The sequence below is a fragment of the Triturus cristatus genome, chromosome 8 (genome assembly GCF_964204655.1).
Source record: "Triturus cristatus chromosome 8, aTriCri1.1, whole genome shotgun sequence".
In the NCBI taxonomy this organism is placed as follows: domain Eukaryota; kingdom Metazoa; phylum Chordata; class Amphibia; order Caudata; family Salamandridae; genus Triturus; species Triturus cristatus.
The window spans coordinates 55,673,424-55,699,138 of NC_140591.1; the positions used below are offsets into that span (position 1 = coordinate 55,673,424).

Here is a 25,715-nt window from a genome sequence, read left to right on the forward strand (position 1 = left end):
CAAAGTTGTCAGTATTGAGATGACATAGCTTACCTACTCAGGCGACATACGTCTGTGTAATGCAGTGCTGGTCCACTTAGAGTTTTAAAAGAAAAACGACCTAACATTTATCCCAAAAACGCTACTCACCCATTTCACCAGTTAGCTGCTGAACAATGCAGGACACATTAAAACACAGCTCTAACCTCAGATTGAAAATCCAGGTTCTGCATCTCTGTTCTGGGATTGTTCAAAAAAAGAGGCTGAATACTATAACTGCTGGCAGGCCGAAATAGCTCAGTTGGGAGAGCGTTAGACTGAAGATCTAAAGGTCCCTGGTTCGATCCCGGGTTTCGGCACATTTTGAACTTCTGCTTTGCATGCCACAAAGACTATTTTGAGTCAACTCATATTGACTTTGTTTATAATGATCAAAACCTTTTATCAAGATAATCGACAATACAATTAATTCAACATATTATTTACTTTCTGTCTTTCTTTCAAACTTGCTTCCACCTCTCTTGTATTCAACTTTGCCTCCTTTATTTCCCAATTCTTCCTTTAATTGAAAGTAAAGCTTTGCCTGCATCAGCCTCCAGTTCCCCTTATACAAAACTGTTAGTAGTCAGATGACCTAGCTTGCCGACCCTCGCCATATAGGTCTGTGTTTCTGAGTATGAGTCCATTCATAGTTTACAAACATCATCTAACTAACTTGGCTCCTAAAAAGGAAATTCACCCATCAGACCAATTTAGCTACTGAATAATACTGGACAATTTAACACATAACTGCACATGCAGATAGAGTGACCAGGTTCTGCATTTATCTTTAACAATTATAAAAAATACAACAGAAAGCCAAAATTGCCAGCTGGATAAATAGCTCAGTTGGGTGAGCAGTAGACTGAAGATCTAAAGGTCCCTGGTTCAATCCCGGGTTTAGGCACATTTTGAACTTCTGCTTTGCATGCCACAAATGCTATTTGGAGTCAACTCATATTGACGTTGTTTATAATGATCAACACCTTTTATCAAGCTGATCGATAAGACAACCATTTCAACATATTTTTTACATTCTGTCTTTCTGTCAAACTTGCTTCCACCTCTCTTGTATTCAACTTTACCTGCTTTATTTGCCAATTCTTCCTTTAATTGAAAGTAAAGCTTTGCCTGCATCAGCCTCGAGTTCCCCTTATACAAAACTGTTAGTAGTCAGATGACCTAGTTTGCCTACCCTCGCCATATAGGTCTGTGTGTCTGAGTATAAGTCCATTCATAGTTTACAAACATCTTCTAACTAACTTGGCTCCTAAAAAGGAAATTCACCCATCAGACCAATTTAGCTGCTGAATAATATTGGACAATTTAACACATAACTGCACATGCAGATAGAATGACCAGGGTCTGCATTTATCTTTAACAATTATCAAAAATACAACAGAAAGCCAAAATGGCCAGCTGGATGAAATAGCTCAGTTGGGAGAGTGTTAGATTGAAAATCTAAAAGTCCCTTGTTCAATGCTGGGTTTCGGAAAAGTCTGAGAGGTTTCTTGCTTCTCACAAAATATTTCTTGGTATCAGCTCAAGTTTTTCTTTCTTTATTTATCAAAATATTTGATCAACTGATCGACAACATGATCAATTCAACATAGAATTGTCTTTCTGTCCTCCTTCTAAATTTGCTTCCACCTCTCTTGCATTCAGCTTCGACTACAAATGTTTCCTATTTCATGCTTTTTTGTAAAGTAAACTCTTGTCTGCATCAGCTTCCACTTCTCCTTGAACACAGATTTCAGTATTCAGATGACATAGCTTACCTACTCAGGCCAAATACCTCTGTGTAATATGGTGCTAGTCCATTCAGAGTAAAAAACAAAAGCTACCTAACCTGGATCCGAAAAATGCTATTTACCTATTGCACCCGTTAACTGATGAATGATACAGGACATCTTAAAACATAGCTCTAGCATGAGGTTGAGCATCTATTTTCTTGGGAAGTTTAAAAGAAAGGATGAAGACCCAAACTACCAGCAGGCCGAAATAGCTCAGTTGGGAGAGCGTTAGACTGAAGATCTAAAGGTCCCTCGTTCAATCCCGGGTTTCGGCACAATTTCATCTTCTGCTTTTCATGTCACAAAAGCTGTTTGGAGTTAAATCAACGCTCTTCTTTATCAAAACCTTTTATCAATCTGATCAACAACACAATCAATTCAACATATTATTTACTTTCTGTCTTCCTTTCAAACTTGCTTCCACCTCTCTTGTATTCAACTATGCCTCATTTATTTGCAACTTCTTGCTTTATTTTAAAGTAAAGCTTTGCCTGCATCAGCCTCCAATTCCCCTTATACAAAACTGTCAGTAGTCAGATGACATAGCTTGTACACCCTGGCCATATAGGTCTGTGTTTCAGAGTATAAATCAATTCAGAGTTTAGAAAAAAAAATTCTACCTACCTTGTCCCCTAAAAAGGATATTCACTCATCAGACCAAGTTACCTGCTGAATGATACTGGACACTTTAACACATAACTATAAACGAAAATAGAATGACCAGGTTCTGTATGTATCGTCTACAATTATTAATAATACATCAGGAGGCCACAGGGACTTGTTGGCTGAAATATCTCAGTTGGGAGATCGTTAGACTGAATAGCTTAAGGTACCTGATTCAATCCTGACTTTCAGCACAGTGCGAGGGGATCCTACATTCTTGCAAAATATTTCTTGAAATCAGCTCTAGTTTTTTTTTCTTTATTTCTCAAAATATTTTATCAACTGATCAACAACATGATAACTTCAACAAAAAGTTGTCTTTCTGTCCTCCTTCTAAACTTGCTTCCACCTCTCTTGCCATCAACTTTGATGACGAATTTATCACATTTTATACTTTTTTCAAAGTAAACTCTTGTCTGCATCAGCTTTCACTTCTCCTTGAACAAAGTTGTCAGTATTGAGATGACATAGCTTACCTACTCAGGCGACATACGTCTGTGTAATACAGTGCTGGTCCACTCAGAGTTTTAAAAGAAAAACGACCTAACATTTATCCCAAAAACGCTACTCACCCATTTCACCAGTTAGCTGCTGAACAATGCAGGACACATTAAAACACAGCTCTAACCTCAGATTGAAAATCCAGGTTCTGCATCTCTGTTCTGGGATTGTTCAAAAAAAGAGGCTGAATACTATAGCTGCTGGCAGGCCGAAATAGCTCAGTTGGGAGAGTGTTAGACAGAAGATCTAAAGGTCCCTGGTTCGATCCCGGGTTTCGGCACATTTTGAACTTCTGCTTTGCATGCCACAAAGACTATTTTGAGTCAACTCATATTGACTTTGTTTATAATGATCAAAACCTTTTATCAAGATAATCGACAATCCAATTAATTCAACATATTATTTACTTTCTGTCTTTCTTTCAAACTTGCTTCCACCTCTCTTGTATTCAACTTTGCCTCCTTTATTTCCCAATTCTTCCTTTAATTGAAAGTAAAGCTTTGCCTGCATCAGCCTCCAGTTCCCCTTATACAAAACTGTTAGTAGTCAGATGACCTAGCTTGCCGACCCTCGCCATATAGGTCTGTGTTTCTGAGTATAAGTCCATTCATAGTTTACAAACATCATCTAACTAACTTGGCTCCTAAAAAGGAAATTCACCAATCAGACCAATTTAGCTACTGAATAATACTGGACAATTTAACACATAACTGCACATGCAGATAGAGTGACCAGGTTCTGCATTTATCTTTAACAATTATAACAAATACAACAGAAAGCCAAAATTGCCAGCTGGATGAAATAGCTCAGTTGGGAGAGCAGTAGACTGAAGATCTAAAGGTCCCTGGTTCAATCCCGGGTTTAGGCACATTTTGAACTTCTGCTTTGCATGCCACAAATGCTATTTGGAGTCAACTCATATTGACGTTGTTTATAATGATCAAAACCTTTTATCAAGCTGATCGATAAGACAACCATTTCAACATATTTTTTACATTCTGTCTTTCTGTCAAACTTGCTTCCACCTCTCTTGTATTCAACTTTACCTGCTTTATTTGCCAATTCTTCCTTTAATTGAAAGTAAAGCTTTGCCTGCATCAGCCTCGAGTTCCCCTTATACAAAACTGTTAGTAGTCAGATGACCTAGTTTGCCTACCCTCGCCATATAGGTCTGTGTGTCTGAGTATAAGTCCATTCATAGTTTACAAACATCTTCTAACTAACTTGGCTCCTAAAAAGGAAATTCACCCATCAGACCAATTTAGCTGCTGAATAATATTGGACAATTTAACACATAACTGCACATGCAGATAGAATGACCAGGGTCTGCATTTACCTTTAACAATTATCAAAAATACAACAGAAAGCCAAAATGGCCAGCTGGATGAAATAGCTCAGTCGGGAGAGTGTTAGATTGAAAATCTAAAAGTCCCTTGTTCAATGCTGGGTTTCGGAAAAGTCTGAGAGGTTTCTTGCTTCTCACAAAATATTTCTTGGTATCAGCTCAAGTTTTTCTTTCTTTATTTATCAAAATATTTGATCAACTGATCGACAACATGATCAATTCAACATAGAATTGTCTTTCTGTCCTCCTTCTAAATTTGCTTCCACCTCTCTTGCATTCAGCTTCGACTACAAATGTTTCCTATTTCATGCTTTTTTGTAAAGTAAACTCTTGTCTGCATCAGCTTCCACTTCTCCTTGAACACAGATTTCAGTATTCAGATGACATAGCTTACCTACTCAGGCCAAATACCTCTGTGTAATATGGTGCTAGTCCATTCAGAGTAAAAAACAAAAGCTACCTAACCTGGATCCGAAAAATGCTATTTACCTATTGCACCCGTTAACTGATGAATGATACAGGACATCTTAAAACATAGCTCTAGCATGAGGTTGAGCATCTATTTTCTTGGGAAGTTTAAAAGAAAGGATGAAGACCCAAACTACCAGCAGGCCGAAATAGCTCAGTTGGGAGCGCGTTAGACTGAAGATCTAAAGGTCCCTGTTTCAATCCCGGGTTTCGGCACAATTTCAACTTCTGCTTTTCATGTCACAAAAGCTGTTTGGAGTTAAATCAACGCTCTTCTTTATCAAAACCTTTTATCAATCTGATCAACAACACAATCAATTCAACATATTATTTACTTTCTGTCTTCCTTTCAAACTTGCTTCCACCTCTCTTGTATTCAACTATGCCTCATTTATTTGCAACTTCTTGCTTTATTTTAAAGTAAAGCTTTGCCTGCATCAGCCTCCAATTCCCCTTATACAAAACTGTCAGTAGTCAGATGACATAGCTTGTACACCCTGGCCATATAGGTCTGTGTTTCAGAGTATAAGTCAATTCAGAGTTTAGAAAAAAAAATTCTACCTACCTTGTCCCCTAAAAAGGATATTCACTCATCAGACCAAGTTACCTGCTGAATGATACTGGACACTTTAACACATAACTATAAACGAAAATAGAATGACCAGGTTCTGTATGTATCGTCTACAATTATTAATAATACATCAGGAGGCCACAGGGACTTGTTGGCTGAAATATCTCAGTTGGGAGATCGTTAGACTGAAGAGCTTAAGGTACCTGATTCAATCCTGACTTTCAGCACAGTGCGAGGGGATCCTACATTCTTGCAAAATATTTCTTGAAATCAGCTCTAGTTTTTTTTTCTTTATTTCTCAAAATATTTTATCAACTGATCAACAACATGATAACTTCAACAAAAAGTTGTCTTTCTGTCCTCCTTCTAAACTTGCTTCCACCTCTCTTGCCATCAGCTTTGATGACGAATTTATCCCATTTTATACTTTTTTCAAAGTAAACTCTTGTCTGCATCAGCTTTCACTTCTCCTTGAACAAAGTTGTCAGTATTGAGATGACATAGCTTACCTACTCAGGCGACATACGTCTGTGTAATGCAGTGCTGGTCCACTTAGAGTTTTAAAAGAAAAACGACCTAACATTTATCCCAAAAACGCTACTCACCCATTTCACCAGTTAGCTGCTGAACAATGCAGGACACATTAAAACACAGCTCTAACCTCAGATTGAAAATCCAGGTTCTGCATCTCTGTTCTGGGATTGTTCAAAAAAAGAGGCTGAATACTATAACTGCTGGCAGGCCGAAATAGCTCAGTTGGGAGAGCGTTAGACTGAAGATCTAAAGGTCCCTGGTTCGATCCCGGGTTTCGGCACATTTTGAACTTCTGCTTTGCATGCCACAAAGACTATTTTGAGTCAACTCATATTGACTTTGTTGATAATGATCAAAACCTTTTATCAAGATAATCGACAATACAATTAATTCAACATATTATTTACTTTCTGTCTTTCTTTCAAACTTGCTTCCACCTCTCTTGTATTCAACTTTGCCTCCTTTATTTCCCAATTCTTCCTTTAATTGAAAGTAAAGCTTTGCCTGCATCAGCCTCCAGTTCCCCTTATACAAAACTGTTAGTAGTCAGATGACCTAGCTTGCCGACCCTCGCCATATAGGTCTGTGTTTCTGAGTATGAGTCCATTCATAGTTTACAAACATCATCTAACTAACTTGGCTCCTAAAAAGGAAATTCACCCATCAGACCAATTTAGCTACTGAATAATACTGGACAATTTAACACATAACTGCACATGCAGATAGAGTGACCAGGTTCTGCATTTATCTTTAACAATTATAAAAAATACAACAGAAAGCCAAAATTGCCAGCTGGATAAATAGCTCAGTTGGGTGAGCAGTAGACTGAAGATCTAAAGGTCCCTGGTTCAATCCCGGGTTTAGGCACATTTTGAACTTCTGCTTTGCATGCCACAAATGCTATTTGGAGTCAACTCATATTGACGTTGTTTATAATGATCAACACCTTTTATCAAGCTGATCGATAAGACAACCATTTCAACATATTTTTTACATTCTGTCTTTCTGTCAAACTTGCTTCCACCTCTCTTGTATTCAACTTTACCTGCTTTATTTGCCAATTCTTCCTTTAATTGAAAGTAAAGCTTTGCCTGCATCAGCCTCGAGTTCCCCTTATACAAAACTGTTAGTAGTCAGATGACCTAGTTTGCCTACCCTCGCCATATAGGTCTGTGTGTCTGAGTATAAGTCCATTCATAGTTTACAAACATCTTCTAACTAACTTGGCTCCTAAAAAGGAAATTCACCCATCAGACCAATTTAGCTGCTGAATAATATTGGACAATTTAACACATAACTGCACATGCAGATAGAATGACCAGGGTCTGCATTTATCTTTAACAATTATCAAAAATACAACAGAAAGCCAAAATGGCCAGCTGGATGAAATAGCTCAGTTGGGAGAGTGTTAGATTGAAAATCTAAAAGTCCCTTGTTCAATGCTGGGTTTCGGAAAAGTCTGAGAGGTTTCTTGCTTCTCACAAAATATTTCTTGGTATCAGCTCAAGTTTTTCTTTCTTTATTTATCAAAATATTTGATCAACTGATCGACAACATGATCAATTCAACATAGAATTGTCTTTCTGTCCTCCTTCTAAATTTGCTTCCACCTCTCTTGCATTCAGCTTCGACTACAAATGTTTCCTATTTCATGCTTTTTTGTAAAGTAAACTCTTGTCTGCATCAGCTTCCACTTCTCCTTGAACACAGATTTCAGTATTCAGATGACATAGCTTACCTACTCAGGCCAAATACCTCTGTGTAATATGGTGCTAGTCCATTCAGAGTAAAAAACAAAAGCTACCTAACCTGGATCCGAAAAATGCTATTTACCTATTGCACCCGTTAACTGATGAATGATACAGGACATCTTAAAACATAGCTCTAGCATGAGGTTGAGCATCTATTTTCTTGGGAAGTTTAAAAGAAAGGATGAAGACCCAAACTACCAGCAGGCCGAAATAGCTCAGTTGGGAGAGCGTTAGACTGAAGATCTAAAGGTCCCTCGTTCAATCCCGGGTTTCGGCACAATTTCATCTTCTGCTTTTCATGTCACAAAAGCTGTTTGGAGTTAAATCAACGCTCTTCTTTATCAAAACCTTTTATCAATCTGATCAACAACACAATCAATTCAACATATTATTTACTTTCTGTCTTCCTTTCAAACTTGCTTCCACCTCTCTTGTATTCAACTATGCCTCATTTATTTGCAACTTCTTGCTTTATTTTAAAGTAAAGCTTTGCCTGCATCAGCCTCCAATTCCCCTTATACAAAACTGTCAGTAGTCAGATGACATAGCTTGTACACCCTGGCCATATAGGTCTGTGTTTCAGAGTATAAATCAATTCAGAGTTTAGAAAAAAAAATTCTACCTACCTTGTCCCCTAAAAAGGATATTCACTCATCAGACCAAGTTACCTGCTGAATGATACTGGACACTTTAACACATAACTATAAACGAAAATAGAATGACCAGGTTCTGTATGTATCGTCTACAATTATTAATAATACATCAGGAGGCCACAGGGACTTGTTGGCTGAAATATCTCAGTTGGGAGATCGTTAGACTGAATAGCTTAAGGTACCTGATTCAATCCTGACTTTCAGCACAGTGCGAGGGGATCCTACATTCTTGCAAAATATTTCTTGAAATCAGCTCTAGTTTTTTTTTCTTTATTTCTCAAAATATTTTATCAACTGATCAACAACATGATAACTTCAACAAAAAGTTGTCTTTCTGTCCTCCTTCTAAACTTGCTTCCACCTCTCTTGCCATCAACTTTGATGACGAATTTATCACATTTTATACTTTTTTCAAAGTAAACTCTTGTCTGCATCAGCTTTCACTTCTCCTTGAACAAAGTTGTCAGTATTGAGATGACATAGCTTACCTACTCAGGCGACATACGTCTGTGTAATACAGTGCTGGTCCACTCAGAGTTTTAAAAGAAAAACGACCTAACATTTATCCCAAAAACGCTACTCACCCATTTCACCAGTTAGCTGCTGAACAATGCAGGACACATTAAAACACAGCTCTAACCTCAGATTGAAAATCCAGGTTCTGCATCTCTGTTCTGGGATTGTTCAAAAAAAGAGGCTGAATACTATAGCTGCTGGCAGGCCGAAATAGCTCAGTTGGGAGAGTGTTAGACAGAAGATCTAAAGGTCCCTGGTTCGATCCCGGGTTTCGGCACATTTTGAACTTCTGCTTTGCATGCCACAAAGACTATTTTGAGTCAACTCATATTGACTTTGTTTATAATGATCAAAACCTTTTATCAAGATAATCGACAATACAATTAATTCAACATATTATTTACTTTCTGTCTTTCTTTCAAACTTGCTTCCACCTCTCTTGTATTCAACTTTGCCTCCTTTATTTCCCAATTCTTCCTTTAATTGAAAGTAAAGCTTTGCCTGCATCAGCCTCCAGTTCCCCTTATACAAAACTGTTAGTAGTCAGATGACCTAGCTTGCCGACCCTCGCCATATAGGTCTGTGTTTCTGAGTATAAGTCCATTCATAGTTTACAAACATCATCTAACTAACTTGGCTCCTAAAAAGGAAATTCACCAATCAGACCAATTTAGCTACTGAATAATACTGGACAATTTAACACATAACTGCACATGCAGATAGAGTGACCAGGTTCTGCATTTATCTTTAACAATTATAACAAATACAACAGAAAGCCAAAATTGCCAGCTGGATGAAATAGCTCAGTTGGGAGAGCAGTAGACTGAAGATCTAAAGGTCCCTGGTTCAATCCCGGGTTTAGGCACATTTTGAACTTCTGCTTTGCATGCCACAAATGCTATTTGGAGTCAACTCATATTGACGTTGTTTATAATGATCAAAACCTTTTATCAAGCTGATCGATAAGACAACCATTTCAACATATTTTTTACATTCTGTCTTTCTGTCAAACTTGCTTCCACCTCTCTTGTATTCAACTTTACCTGCTTTATTTGCCAATTCTTCCTTTAATTGAAAGTAAAGCTTTGCCTGCATCAGCCTCGAGTTCCCCTTATACAAAACTGTTAGTAGTCAGATGACCTAGTTTGCCTACCCTCGCCATATAGGTCTGTGTGTCTGAGTATAAGTCCATTCATAGTTTACAAACATCTTCTAACTAACTTGGCTCCTAAAAAGGAAATTCACCCATCAGACCAATTTAGCTGCTGAATAATATTGGACAATTTAACACATAACTGCACATGCAGATAGAATGACCAGGGTCTGCATTTACCTTTAACAATTATCAAAAATACAACAGAAAGCCAAAATGGCCAGCTGGATGAAATAGCTCAGTCGGGAGAGTGTTAGATTGAAAATCTAAAAGTCCCTTGTTCAATGCTGGGTTTCGGAAAAGTCTGAGAGGTTTCTTGCTTCTCACAAAATATTTCTTGGTATCAGCTCAAGTTTTTCTTTCTTTATTTATCAAAATATTTGATCAACTGATCGACAACATGATCAATTCAACATAGAATTGTCTTTCTGTCCTCCTTCTAAATTTGCTTCCACCTCTCTTGCATTCAGCTTCGACTACAAATGTTTCCTATTTCATGCTTTTTTGTAAAGTAAACTCTTGTCTGCATCAGCTTCCACTTCTCCTTGAACACAGATTTCAGTATTCAGATGACATAGCTTACCTACTCAGGCCAAATACCTCTGTGTAATATGGTGCTAGTCCATTCAGAGTAAAAAACAAAAGCTACCTAACCTGGATCCGAAAAATGCTATTTACCTATTGCACCCGTTAACTGATGAATGATACAGGACATCTTAAAACATAGCTCTAGCATGAGGTTGAGCATCTATTTTCTTGGGAAGTTTAAAAGAAAGGATGAAGACCCAAACTACCAGCAGGCCGAAATAGCTCAGTTGGGAGCGCGTTAGACTGAAGATCTAAAGGTCCCTGTTTCAATCCCGGGTTTCGGCACAATTTCAACTTCTGCTTTTCATGTCACAAAAGCTGTTTGGAGTTAAATCAACGCTCTTCTTTATCAAAACCTTTTATCAATCTGATCAACAACACAATCAATTCAACATATTATTTACTTTCTGTCTTCCTTTCAAACTTGCTTCCACCTCTCTTGTATTCAACTATGCCTCATTTATTTGCAACTTCTTGCTTTATTTTAAAGTAAAGCTTTGCCTGCATCAGCCTCCAATTCCCCTTATACAAAACTGTCAGTAGTCAGATGACATAGCTTGTACACCCTGGCCATATAGGTCTGTGTTTCAGAGTATAAGTCAATTCAGAGTTTAGAAAAAAAAATTCTACCTACCTTGTCCCCTAAAAAGGATATTCACTCATCAGACCAAGTTACCTGCTGAATGATACTGGACACTTTAACACATAACTATAAACGAAAATAGAATGACCAGGTTCTGTATGTATCGTCTACAATTATTAATAATACATCAGGAGGCCACAGGGACTTGTTGGCTGAAATATCTCAGTTGGGAGATCGTTAGACTGAAGAGCTTAAGGTACCTGATTCAATCCTGACTTTCAGCACAGTGCGAGGGGATCCTACATTCTTGCAAAATATTTCTTGAAATCAGCTCTAGTTTTTTTTTCTTTATTTCTCAAAATATTTTATCAACTGATCAACAACATGATAACTTCAACAAAAAGTTGTCTTTCTGTCCTCCTTCTAAACTTGCTTCCACCTCTCTTGCCATCAGCTTTGATGACGAATTTATCCCATTTTATACTTTTTTCAAAGTAAACTCTTGTCTGCATCAGCTTTCACTTCTCCTTGAACAAAGTTGTCAGTATTGAGATGACATAGCTTACCTACTCAGGCGACATACGTCTGTGTAATGCAGTGCTGGTCCACTTAGAGTTTTAAAAGAAAAACGACCTAACATTTATCCCAAAAACGCTACTCACCCATTTCACCAGTTAGCTGCTGAACAATGCAGGACACATTAAAACACAGCTCTAACCTCAGATTGAAAATCCAGGTTCTGCATCTCTGTTCTGGGATTGTTCAAAAAAAGAGGCTGAATACTATAACTGCTGGCAGGCCGAAATAGCTCAGTTGGGAGAGCGTTAGACTGAAGATCTAAAGGTCCCTGGTTCGATCCCGGGTTTCGGCACATTTTGAACTTCTGCTTTGCATGCCACAAAGACTATTTTGAGTCAACTCATATTGACTTTGTTGATAATGATCAAAACCTTTTATCAAGATAATCGACAATACAATTAATTCAACATATTATTTACTTTCTGTCTTTCTTTCAAACTTGCTTCCACCTCTCTTGTATTCAACTTTGCCTCCTTTATTTCCCAATTCTTCCTTTAATTGAAAGTAAAGCTTTGCCTGCATCAGCCTCCAGTTCCCCTTATACAAAACTGTTAGTAGTCAGATGACCTAGCTTGCCGACCCTCGCCATATAGGTCTGTGTTTCTGAGTATGAGTCCATTCATAGTTTACAAACATCATCTAACTAACTTGGCTCCTAAAAAGGAAATTCACCCATCAGACCAATTTAGCTACTGAATAATACTGGACAATTTAACACATAACTGCACATGCAGATAGAGTGACCAGGTTCTGCATTTATCTTTAACAATTATAAAAAATACAACAGAAAGCCAAAATTGCCAGCTGGATAAATAGCTCAGTTGGGTGAGCAGTAGACTGAAGATCTAAAGGTCCCTGGTTCAATCCCGGGTTTAGGCACATTTTGAACTTCTGCTTTGCATGCCACAAATGCTATTTGGAGTCAACTCATATTGACGTTGTTTATAATGATCAACACCTTTTATCAAGCTGATCGATAAGACAACCATTTCAACATATTTTTTACATTCTGTCTTTCTGTCAAACTTGCTTCCACCTCTCTTGTATTCAACTTTACCTGCTTTATTTGCCAATTCTTCCTTTAATTGAAAGTAAAGCTTTGCCTGCATCAGCCTCGAGTTCCCCTTATACAAAACTGTTAGTAGTCAGATGACCTAGTTTGCCTACCCTCGCCATATAGGTCTGTGTGTCTGAGTATAAGTCCATTCATAGTTTACAAACATCTTCTAACTAACTTGGCTCCTAAAAAGGAAATTCACCCATCAGACCAATTTAGCTGCTGAATAATATTGGACAATTTAACACATAACTGCACATGCAGATAGAATGACCAGGGTCTGCATTTATCTTTAACAATTATCAAAAATACAACAGAAAGCCAAAATGGCCAGCTGGATGAAATAGCTCAGTTGGGAGAGTGTTAGATTGAAAATCTAAAAGTCCCTTGTTCAATGCTGGGTTTCGGAAAAGTCTGAGAGGTTTCTTGCTTCTCACAAAATATTTCTTGGTATCAGCTCAAGTTTTTCTTTCTTTATTTATCAAAATATTTGATCAACTGATCGACAACATGATCAATTCAACATAGAATTGTCTTTCTGTCCTCCTTCTAAATTTGCTTCCACCTCTCTTGCATTCAGCTTCGACTACAAATGTTTCCTATTTCATGCTTTTTTGTAAAGTAAACTCTTGTCTGCATCAGCTTCCACTTCTCCTTGAACACAGATTTCAGTATTCAGATGACATAGCTTACCTACTCAGGCCAAATACCTCTGTGTAATATGGTGCTAGTCCATTCAGAGTAAAAAACAAAAGCTACCTAACCTGGATCCGAAAAATGCTATTTACCTATTGCACCCGTTAACTGATGAATGATACAGGACATCTTAAAACATAGCTCTAGCATGAGGTTGAGCATCTATTTTCTTGGGAAGTTTAAAAGAAAGGATGAAGACCCAAACTACCAGCAGGCCGAAATAGCTCAGTTGGGAGAGCGTTAGACTGAAGATCTAAAGGTCCATCGTTCAATCCCGGGTTTCGGCACAATTTCATCTTCTGCTTTTCATGTCACAAAAGCTGTTTGGAGTTAAATCAACGCTCTTCTTTATCAAAACCTTTTATCAATCTGATCAACAACACAATCAATTCAACATATTATTTACTTTCTGTCTTCCTTTCAAACTTGCTTCCACCTCTCTTGTATTCAACTATGCCTCATTTATTTGCAACTTCTTGCTTTATTTTAAAGTAAAGCTTTGCCTGCATCAGCCTCCAATTCCCCTTATACAAAACTGTCAGTAGTCAGATGACATAGCTTGTACACCCTGGCCATATAGGTCTGTGTTTCAGAGTATAAATCAATTCAGAGTTTAGAAAAAAAAATTCTACCTACCTTGTCCCCTAAAAAGGATATTCACTCATCAGACCAAGTTACCTGCTGAATGATACTGGACACTTTAACACATAACTATAAACGAAAATAGAATGACCAGGTTCTGTATGTATCGTCTACAATTATTAATAATACATCAGGAGGCCACAGGGACTTGTTGGCTGAAATATCTCAGTTGGGAGATCGTTAGACTGAATAGCTTAAGGTACCTGATTCAATCCTGACTTTCAGCACAGTGCGAGGGGATCCTACATTCTTGCAAAATATTTCTTGAAATCAGCTCTAGTTTTTTTTTCTTTATTTCTCAAAATATTTTATCAACTGATCAACAACATGATAACTTCAACAAAAAGTTGTCTTTCTGTCCTCCTTCTAAACTTGCTTCCACCTCTCTTGCCATCAACTTTGATGACGAATTTATCACATTTTATACTTTTTTCAAAGTAAACTCTTGTCTGCATCAGCTTTCACTTCTCCTTGAACAAAGTTGTCAGTATTGAGATGACATAGCTTACCTACTCAGGCGACATACGTCTGTGTAATACAGTGCTGGTCCACTCAGAGTTTTAAAAGAAAAACGACCTAACATTTATCCCAAAAACGCTACTCACCCATTTCACCAGTTAGCTGCTGAACAATGCAGGACACATTAAAACACAGCTCTAACCTCAGATTGAAAATCCAGGTTCTGCATCTCTGTTCTGGGATTGTTCAAAAAAAGAGGCTGAATACTATAGCTGCTGGCAGGCCGAAATAGCTCAGTTGGGAGAGTGTTAGACAGAAGATCTAAAGGTCCCTGGTTCGATCCCGGGTTTCGGCACATTTTGAACTTCTGCTTTGCATGCCACAAAGACTATTTTGAGTCAACTCATATTGACTTTGTTTATAATGATCAAAACCTTTTATCAAGATAATCGACAATACAATTAATTCAACATATTATTTACTTTCTGTCTTTCTTTCAAACTTGCTTCCACCTCTCTTGTATTCAACTTTGCCTCCTTTATTTCCCAATTCTTCCTTTAATTGAAAGTAAAGCTTTGCCTGCATCAGCCTCCAGTTCCCCTTATACAAAACTGTTAGTAGTCAGATGACCTAGCTTGCCGACCCTCGCCATATAGGTCTGTGTTTCTGAGTATAAGTCCATTCATAGTTTACAAACATCATCTAACTAACTTGGCTCCTAAAAAGGAAATTCACCAATCAGACCAATTTAGCTACTGAATAATACTGGACAATTTAACACATAACTGCACATGCAGATAGAGTGACCAGGTTCTGCATTTATCTTTAACAATTATAACAAATACAACAGAAAGCCAAAATTGCCAGCTGGATGAAATAGCTCAGTTGGGAGAGCAGTAGACTGAAGATCTAAAGGTCCCTGGTTCAATCCCGGGTTTAGGCACATTTTGAACTTCTGCTTTGCATGCCACAAATGCTATTTGGAGTCAACTCATATTGACGTTGTTTATAATGATCAAAACCTTTTATCAAGCTGATCGATAAGACAACCATTTCAACATATTTTTTACATTCTGTCTTTCTGTCAAACTTGCTTCCACCTCTCTTGTATTCAACTTTACCTGCTTTATTTGCCAATTCTTCCTTTAATTGAAAGTAAAGCTTTGCCTGCATCAGCCTCGAGTTCCCCTTATACAAAACTGTTAGTAGTCAGATGACCTAGTTTGCCTACCCTCGCCATATAGGTCTGTGTGTCTGAGTATAAGTCCATTCATAGTTTACAAACATCTTCTAACTAACTTGGCTCCTAAAAAGGAAATTCACCCATCAGACCAATTTAGCTGCTGAATAATATTGGACAATTTAACACATAACTGCACATGCAGATAGAATGACCAGGGTCTGCATTTACCTTTAACAATTATCAAAAATACAACAGAAAGCCAAAATGGCCAGCTGGATGAAATAGCTCAGTCGGGAGAGTGTTAGATTGAAAATCTAAAAGTCCCTTGTTCAATGCTGGGTTTCGGAAAAGTCTGAGAGGTTTCTTGCTTCTCACAAAATATTTCTTGGTATCAGCTCAAGTTTTTCTTTCTTTATTTATCAAAATATTTGATCAACTGATCGACAACATGATCAATTCAACATAGAATTGTCTTTCTGTCCTCCTTCTAAATTTGCTTCCACCTCTCTTGCATTCAGCTTCGACTACAAATGTTTCCTATTTCATGCTTTTTTGTAAAGTAAACTCTTGTCTGCATCAGCTTCCACTTCTCCTTGAACACAGATTTCAGTATTCAGATGACATAGCTTACCTACTCAGGCCAAATACCTCTGTGTAATATGGTGCTAGTCCATTCAGAGTAAAAAACAAAAGCTACCTAACCTGGATCCGAAAAATGCTATTTACCTATTGCACCCGTTAACTGATGAATGATACAGGACATCTTAAAACATAGCTCTAGCATGAGGTTGAGCATCTATTTTCTTGGGAAGTTTAAAAGAAAGGATGAAGACCCAAACTACCAGCAGGCCGAAATAGCTCAGTTGGGAGCGCGTTAGACTGAAGATCTAAAGGTCCCTGTTTCAATCCCGGGTTTCGGCACAATTTCAACTTCTGCTTTTCATGTCACAAAAGCTGTTTGGAGTTAAATCAACGCTCTTCTTTATCAAAACCTTTTATCAATCTGATCAACAACACAATCAATTCAACATATTATTTACTTTCTGTCTTCCTTTCAAACTTGCTTCCACCTCTCTTGTATTCAACTATGCCTCATTTATTTGCAACTTCTTGCTTTATTTTAAAGTAAAGCTTTGCCTGCATCAGCCTCCAATTCCCCTTATACAAAACTGTCAGTAGTCAGATGACATAGCTTGTACACCCTGGCCATATAGGTCTGTGTTTCAGAGTATAAGTCAATTCAGAGTTTAGAAAAAAAAATTCTACCTACCTTGTCCCCTAAAAAGGATATTCACTCATCAGACCAAGTTACCTGCTGAATGATACTGGACACTTTAACACATAACTATAAACGAAAATAGAATGACCAGGTTCTGTATGTATCGTCTACAATTATTAATAATACATCAGGAGGCCACAGGGACTTGTTGGCTGAAATATCTCAGTTGGGAGATCGTTAGACTGAAGAGCTTAAGGTACCTGATTCAATCCTGACTTTCAGCACAGTGCGAGGGGATCCTACATTCTTGCAAAATATTTCTTGAAATCAGCTCTAGTTTTTTTTTCTTTATTTCTCAAAATATTTTATCAACTGATCAACAACATGATAACTTCAACAAAAAGTTGTCTTTCTGTCCTCCTTCTAAACTTGCTTCCACCTCTCTTGCCATCAACTTTGATGACGAATTTATCCCATTTTATACTTTTTTCAAAGTAAACTCTTGTCTGCATCAGCTTTCACTTCTCCTTGAACAAAGTTGTCAGTATTGAGATGACATAGCTTACCTACTCAGGCGACATACGTCTGTGTAATACAGTGCTGGTCCACTTAGAGTTTTAAAAGAAAAACGACCTAACATTTATCCCAAAAACGCTACTCACCCATTTCACCAGTTAGCTGCTGAACAATGCAGGACACATTAAAACACAGCTCTAACCTCAGGTTGAAAATCCAGGTTCTGCATCTCTGTTCTGGGATTGTTCAAAAAAAGAGGCTGAATACTATAGCTGCTGGCAGGCTGAAATGGCTCAGTTGGGAGAGCGTTAGACTGAAGATCTAAAGGTCCCTGGTTCGATCCCGGGTTTCGGCACATTTTGAACTTCTGCTTTGCATGCCACAAAGACTATTTTGAGTCAACTCATATTGACTTTGTTTATAATGATCAAAACCTTTTATCAAGATAATCGACACTACAATTAATTCAACATATTATTTACTTTCTGTCTTTCTTTCAAACTTGCTTCCACCTCTCTTGTATTCAACTTTGCCTCCTTTATTTCCCAATTCTTCCTTTAATTGAAAGTAAAGCTTTGCCTGCATCAGCCTCCAGTTCCCCTTATACAAAACTGTTAGTAGTCAGATGACCTAGCTTGCCGACCCTCGCCATATAGGTCTGTGTTTCTGAGTATAAGTCCATTCCTAGTTTACAAACATCATCTAACTAACTTGGCTCCTAAAAAGGAAATTCACCCATCAGACCAATTTAGCTTCTGAATAATACTGGACAATTTAACACATAACTGCACATGCAGATAGAGTGACCAGGTTCTGCATTTATCTTTAACAATTATAAAAAATACAACAGATAGCCAAAATTGCCAGCTGGATGAAATAGCTCAGTTGGGAGAGCATTAGACTGAAGATCTAAAGGTCCCTGGTTCAATCCCGGGTTTAGGCACATTTTGAACTTCTGCTTTGCATGCCACAAATGCTATTTGGAGTCAACTCATATTGACGTTGTTTATAATGATCAAAACCTTTTATCAAGCTGATCGATAAGACAACCATTTCAACATATTTTTTACATTCTGTCTTTCTGTCAAACTTGCTTCCACCTCTCTTGTATTCAACTTTACCTGCTTTATTTGCCAATTCTTCCTTTAATTGAAAGTAAAGCTTTGCCTGCATCAGCCTCGAGTTCCCCTTATACAAAACTGTTAGTAGTCAGATGACCTAGTTTGCCTACCCTCGCCATATAGGTCTGTGTGTCTGAGTATAAGTCCATTCATAGTTTACAAACATCTTCTAACTAACTTGGCTCCTAAAAAGGAAATTCACCCATCAGACCAATTTAGCTGCTGAATAATATTGGACAATTTAACACATAACTGCACATGCAGATAGAATGACCAGGGTCTGCATTTATCTTTAACAATTATCAAAAATACAACAGAAAGCCAAAATGGCCAGCTGGATGAAATAGCTCAGTTGGGAGAGTGTTAGATTGAAAATCTAAAAGTCCCTTGTTCAATGCTGGGTTTCGGAAAAGTCTGAGAGGTTTCTTGCTTCTCGCAAAATATTTCTTGGTATCAGCTTAAGTTTTTCTTTCTTTATTTATCAAAATATTTGATCAACTGATCGACAACATGATCAATTCAACATAGAATTGTCTTTCTGTCCTCCTTCTAAATTTGCTTCCACCTCTCTTGCATTCAGCTTCGACTACAAATGTTTCCTATTTCATGCTTTTTTGTAAAGTAAACTCTTGTCTGCATCAGCTTCCACTTCTCCTTGAACACAGATTTCAGTATTCAGATGACATAGCTTACCTACTCAGGCCAAATACCTCTGTGTAATATGGTGCTAGTCCATTCAGAGTAAAAAAAAAAGCTACCTAACCTGGATCCGAAAAATGCTATTTACCTATTGCACCCGTTAACTGATGAATGATACAGGACATCTTAAAACATAGCTCTAGCATGAGGTTGAGCATCTATTTTCTTGGGAAGTTTAAAAGAAAGGATGAAGACCCAAACTACCAGCAGGCCGAAATAGCTCAGTTGGGAGAGCGTTAGACTGAAGATCTAAAGGTCCCTGGTTCAATCCCGGGTTTCGGCACAATTTCAACCTCTGCTTTTCATGTCTCAAAAGCTGTTTGGAGTTAAATCAACGCTCTTCTTTATCAAAACCTTTTATCAATCTGATCAACAACACAATCAATTCAACATATTATTTACTTTCTGTCTTCTTTTCAAACTTGCTTCCACCTCTCTTGTATTCAACTATGCCTCATTTATTTGAAACTTCTTGCTTTATTTTAAAGTAAAGCTTTGCCTGCATCAGCCTCCAATTCCCCTTATACAAAACTGTCAGTAGTCAGATGACATAGCTTGTACACCCTGGCCATATAGGTCTGTGTTTCAGAGTATAAGTCAATTCAGAGTTTAGAAAAAAAAATTCTACCTACATTGTCCCCTAAAAAGGATATTCACTCATCAGACCAAGTTACCTGCTGAATGATACTGGACACTTTAACATATAACTATAAACGAAAATAGAATGACCAGGTTCTGTATGTATCGTCTACAATTATTAATAATACATCAGGAGGCCACAGGGACTTGTTGGCTGAAATATCTCAGTTGGGAGATCGTTAGACTGAAGAGCTTAAGGTACCTGATTCAATCCTGACTTTCAGCACAGTGCGAGGGGATCCTACATTCTTGCAAAATATTTCTTGAAATCAGCTCTAGTTTTTTTTTCTTTATTTCTCAAAATATTTTATCAACTGATCAACAACATGATAACTTCAACAAAAAGTTGTCTTTCTGTCCTCCTTCTAAACTTGCTTCCACCTCTCTTGCCATCAGCTTTGATGACGAATTTATCCCATTTTATACTTTTTTCAAAGTAAACTCTTGTCTGCATCAGCTTTCACTTCTCCTTGAACAAAGTTGTCAGTATTGAGATGACATAGCTTACCTACTCAGGCGACATACGTCTGTGTAATACAGTGCTGGTCCACTTAGAGTTTTAAAAGAAAAACGACCTAACATTTATCCCAAAAACGCTACTCACCCATTTCACCAGTTAGCTGCTGAACAATGCAGGACACATTAAAACACAGCTCTAACCTCAGATTGAAAATCCAGGTTCTGCATCTCTGTTCTGGGATTGTTCAAAAAAAGAGGCTGAATACTATAACTGCTGGCAGGCCGAAATAGCTCAGTTGGGAGAGCGTTAGACTGAAGATCTAAAGGTCCCTGGTTCGATCCCGGGTTTCGGCACATTTTGAACTTCTGCTTTGCATGCCACAAAGACTATTTTGAGTCAACTCATATTGACTTTGTTTATAATGATCAAAACCTTTTATCAAGATAATCGACAATACAATTAATTCAACATATTATTTACTTTCTGTCTTTCTTTCAAACTTGCTTCCACCTCTCTTGTATTCAACTTTGCCTCCTTTATTTCCCAATTCTTCCTTTAATTGAAAGTAAAGCTTTGCCTGCATCAGCCTCCAGTTCCCCTATACAAAACTGTTAGTAGTCAGATGACCTAGCTTGCCGACCCTCGCCATATAGGTCTGTGTTTCTGAGTATAAGTCCATTCATAGTTTACAAACATCATCTAACTAACTTGGCTCCTAAAAAGGAAATTCACCCATCAGACCAATTTAGCTACTGAATAATACTGGACAATTTAACACATAACTGCACATGCAGATAGAGTGACCAGGTTCTGCATTTATCTTTAACAATTATAAAAAATACAACAGAAAGCCAAAATTGCCAGCTGGATGAAATAGCTCAGTTGGGAGAGCCGTAGACTGAAGATCTAAAGGTCCCTGGTTCAATCCCGGGTTTAGGCACATTTTGAACTTCTGCTTTGCATGCCACAAATGCTATTTGGAGTCAACTCATATTGACGTTGTTTATAATGATCAAAACCTTTTATCAAGCTGATCGATAAGACAACCATTTCAACATATTTTTTACATTCTGTCTTTCTGTCAAACTTGCTTCCACCTCTCTTGTATTCAACTTTACCTGCTTTATTTGCCAATTCTTCCTTTAATTGAAAGTAAAGCTTTGCCTGCATCATCCTCGAGTTCCCCTTATACAAAACTGTTAGTAGTCAGATGACCTAGTTTGCCTACCCTCGCCATATAGGTCTGTGTGTCTGAGTATAAGTCCATTCATAGTTTACAAACATCTTCTAACTAACTTGGCTCCTAAAAAGGAAATTCACCCATCAGACCAATTTAGCTGCTGAATAATATTGGACAATTTAACACATAACTGCACATGCAGATAGAATGACCAGGGTCTGCATTTATCTTTAACAATTATCAAAAATACAACAGAAAGCCAAAATGGCCAGCTGGATGAAATAGCTCAGTTGGGAGAGTGTTAGATTGAAAATCTAAAAGTCCCTTTTTCAATGCTGGGTTTCGGAAAAGTCTGAGAGGTTTCTTGCTTCTCACAAAATATTTCTTGGTATCAGCTCAAGTTTTTCTTTCTTTATTTATCAAAATATTTGATCAACTGATCGACAACATGATCAATTCAACATGGAATTGTCTTTCTGTCCTCCTTCTAAATTTGCTTCCACCTCTCTTGCATTCAGCTTCGACTACAAATGTTTCCTATTTCATGCTTTTTTGTAAAGTAAACTCTTGTCTGCATCAGCTTCCACTTCTCCTTGAACACAGATTTCAGTATTCAGATGACATAGCTTACCTACTCAGGCCAAATACCTCTGTGTAATATGGTGCTAGTCCATTCAGAGTAAAAAAAAAAGCTACCTAACCTGGATCCGAAAAATGCTATTTACCTATTGCACCCGTTAACTGATGAATGATACAGGACATCTTAAAACATAGCTCTAGCATGAGGTTGAGCAACTATTTTCTTGGGAAGTTTAAAAGAAAGGATGAAGACCCAAACTACCAGCAGGCCGAAATAGCTCAGTTGGGAGAGCGTTAGACTGAAGATCTAAAGGTCCCTGGTTCAATCCTGGGTTTCGGCACAATTTCAACCTCTGCTTTTCATGTCTCAAAAGCTGTTTGGAGTTAAATCAACGCTCTTCTTTATCAAAACCTTTTATCAATCTGATCAACAACACAATCAATTCAACATATTATTTACTTTCTGTCTTCTTTTCAAACTTGCTTCCACCTCTCTTGTATTCAACTATGCCTCATTTATTTGAAACTTCTTGCTTTATTTTAAAGTAAAGCTTTGCCTGCATCAGCCTCCAATTCCCCTTATACAAAACTGTCAGTAGTCAGATGACATAGCTTGTACACCCTGGCCATATAGGTCTGTGTTTCAGAGTATAAGTCAATTCAGAGTTTAGAAAAAAAAATTCTACCTACATTGTCCCCTAAAAAGGATATTCACTCATCAGACCAAGTTACCTGCTGAATGATACTGGACACTTTAACACATAACTATAAACGAAAATAGAATGACCAGGTTCTGTATGTATCGTCTACAATTATTAATAATACATCAGGAGGCCACAGGGACTTGTTGGCTGAAATATCTCAGTTGGGAGATCGTTAGACTGAAGAGCTTAAGGTACCTGATTCAATCCTGACTTTCAGCACAGTGCGAGGGGATCCTACATTCTTGCAAAATATTTCTTGAAATCAGCTCTAGTTTTTTTTTCTTTATTTCTCAAAATATTTTATCAACTGATCAACAACATGATAACTTCAACAAAAAGTTGTCTTTCTGTCCTCCTTCTAAACTTGCTTCCACCTCTCTTGCCATCAGCTTTGATGACGAATTTATCCCATTTTATACTTTTTTCAAAGTAAACTCTTGTCTGCATCAGCTTTCACTTCTCCTTGAACAAAGTTGTCAGTATTGAGATGACATAGCTTACCTACTCAGGCGACATACGTCTGTGTAATACAGTGCTGGTCCACTTAGAGTTTTAAAAGAAAAACGACCTAACATTTATCCCAAAAACGCTACTCACCCATTTCACCAGTTAGCTGCTGAACAATGCAGGACACATTAAAACACAGCTCTAACCTCAGATTGAAAATCCAGGTTCCGCATCTCTGTTCTGGGATTGTTCAAAAAAAGAGGCTGAATACTATAGCTGCTGGCAGGCCGAAATAGCTCAGTTGGGAGAGCGTTAGACAGAAGATCTAAAGGTCCCTGGTTCGATCCCGGGTTTCGGCACATTTTGAACTTCTGCTTTGCATGCCACAAAGACTATTTTGAGTCAACTCATATTGACTTTGTTTATAATGATCAAAACCTTTTATCAAGATAATCGACAATACAATTAATTCAACATATTATTTGCTTTCTGTCTTTCTTTCAAACTTGCTTCCACCTCTCTTGTATTCAACTTTGCCTCCTTTATTTCCCAATTCTTCCTTTAATTGAAAGTAAAGCTTTGCCTGCATCAGCCTCCAGTTCCCCTTATACAAAACTGTTAGTAGTCAGATGACCTAGCTTGCCGACCCTCGCCATATAGGTCTGTGTTTCTGAGTATAAGTCCATTCATAGTTTACAAACATCATCTAACTAACTTGGCTCCTAAAAAGGAAATTCACCCATCAGACCAATTTAGCTACTGAATAATACTGGACAATTTAACACATAACTGCACATGCAGATAGAGTGACCAGGTTCTGCATTTATCTTTAACAATTATAAAAAATACAACAGAAAGCCGAAATTGCCAGCTGGATGAAATAGCTCAGTTGGGAGAGCAGTAGACTGAAGATCTAAAGGTCCCTGGTTCAATCCCGGGTTTAGGCACATTTTGAACTTCTGCTTTGCATGCCACAAATGCTATTTGGAGTCAACTCATATTGACGTTGTTTATAATGATCAAAACCTTTTATCAAGCTGATCGATAAGACAACCATTTCAACATATTTTTTACATTCTGTCTTTCTGTCAAACTTGCTTCCACCTCTCTTGTATTCAACTTTACCTGCTTTATTTGCCAATTCTTCCTTTAATTGAAAGTAAAGCTTTGCCTGCATCAGCCTCGAGTTCCCCTTATACAAAACTGTTAGTAGTCAGATGACCTAGTTTGCCTACCCTCGCCATATAGGTCTGTGTGTCTGAGTATAAGTCCATTCATAGTTTACAAACATCTTCTAACTAACTTGGCTCCTAAAAAGGAAATTCACCCATCAGACCAATTTAGCTGCTGAATAATATTGGACAATTTAACACATAACTGCACATGCAGATAGAATGACCAGGGTCTGCATTTATCTTTAACAATTATCAAAAATACAACAGAAAGCCAAAATGGCCAGCTGGATGAAATAGCTCAGTTGGGAGAGTGTTAGATTGAAAATCTAAAAGTCCCTTGTTCAATGCTGGGTTTCGGAAAAGTCTGAGAGGTTTCTTGCTTCTCGCAAAATATTTCTTGGTATCAGCTCAAGTTTTTCTTTCTTTATTTATCAAAATATTTGATCAACTGATCGACAACATGATCAATTCAACATAGAATTGTCTTTCTGTCCTCCTTCTAAATTTGCTTCCACCTCTCTTGCATTCAGCTTCGACTACAAATGTTTCCTATTTCATGCTTTTTTGTAAAGTAAACTCTTGTCTGCATCAGCTTCCACTTCTCCTTGAACACAGATTTCAGTATTCAGATGACATAGCTTACCTACTCAGGCCAAATACCTCTGTGTAATATGGTGCTAGTCCATTCAGAGTAAAAAAAAAAGCTACCTAACCTGGATCCGAAAAATGCTATTTACCTATTGCACCCGTTAACTGATGAATGATACAGGACATCTTAAAACATAGCTCTAGCATGAGGTTGAGCATCTATTTTCTTGGGAAGTTTAAAAGAAAGGATGAAGACCCAAACTACCAGCAGGCCGAAATAGCTCAGTTGGGAGAGCGTTAGACTGAAGATCTAAAGGTCCCTGGTTCAATCCCGGGTTTCGGCACAATTTCAACCTCTGCTTTTCATGTCTCAAAAGCTGTTTGGAGTTATATCAACGCTCTTCTTTATCAAAACCTTTTATCAATCTGATCAACAACACAATCAATTCAACATATTATTTACTTTCTGTCTTCTTTTCAAACTTGCTTCCACCTCTCTTGTATTCAACTATGCCTCATTTATTTGAAACTTCTTGCTTTATTTTAAAGTAAAGCTTTGCCTGCATCAGCCTCCAATTCCCCTTATACAAAACTGTCAGTAGTCAGATGACATAGCTTGTACACCCTGGCCATAT

At 37.7% G+C, this 25,715-nt stretch overlaps 7 non-coding genes across 7 annotated transcripts; all 7 read left to right on the forward strand.

Annotated features, from left to right (window-relative positions):
* The first annotated feature begins 265 nt into the window (after window positions 1-265).
* TRNAF-GAA (transfer RNA phenylalanine (anticodon GAA)) lies at window positions 266-338 on the forward strand. Its single transcript has one exon. It is a non-coding gene; the product is annotated as a tRNA-Phe (tRNA).
* A 5,762-nt stretch (window positions 339-6,100) lies between these two features.
* TRNAF-GAA (transfer RNA phenylalanine (anticodon GAA)) lies at window positions 6,101-6,173 on the forward strand. The gene has a single exon. It is a non-coding gene; the product is annotated as a tRNA-Phe (tRNA).
* Window positions 6,174-11,935: 5,762 nt separating this feature from the next.
* Window positions 11,936-12,008, forward strand: TRNAF-GAA (transfer RNA phenylalanine (anticodon GAA)). The gene has a single exon. It is a non-coding gene; the product is annotated as a tRNA-Phe (tRNA).
* A 5,762-nt stretch (window positions 12,009-17,770) lies between these two features.
* Window positions 17,771-17,843, forward strand: TRNAF-GAA (transfer RNA phenylalanine (anticodon GAA)). The gene has a single exon. It is a non-coding gene; the product is annotated as a tRNA-Phe (tRNA).
* A 1,675-nt stretch (window positions 17,844-19,518) lies between these two features.
* TRNAF-GAA (transfer RNA phenylalanine (anticodon GAA)) lies at window positions 19,519-19,591 on the forward strand. Its single transcript has one exon. It is a non-coding gene; the product is annotated as a tRNA-Phe (tRNA).
* A 1,096-nt stretch (window positions 19,592-20,687) lies between these two features.
* TRNAF-GAA (transfer RNA phenylalanine (anticodon GAA)) lies at window positions 20,688-20,760 on the forward strand. Its single transcript has one exon. It is a non-coding gene; the product is annotated as a tRNA-Phe (tRNA).
* Window positions 20,761-25,351: 4,591 nt separating this feature from the next.
* On the forward strand, window positions 25,352-25,424 carry TRNAF-GAA (transfer RNA phenylalanine (anticodon GAA)). The gene has a single exon. It is a non-coding gene; the product is annotated as a tRNA-Phe (tRNA).
* Window positions 25,425-25,715: the final 291 nt, after the last annotated feature.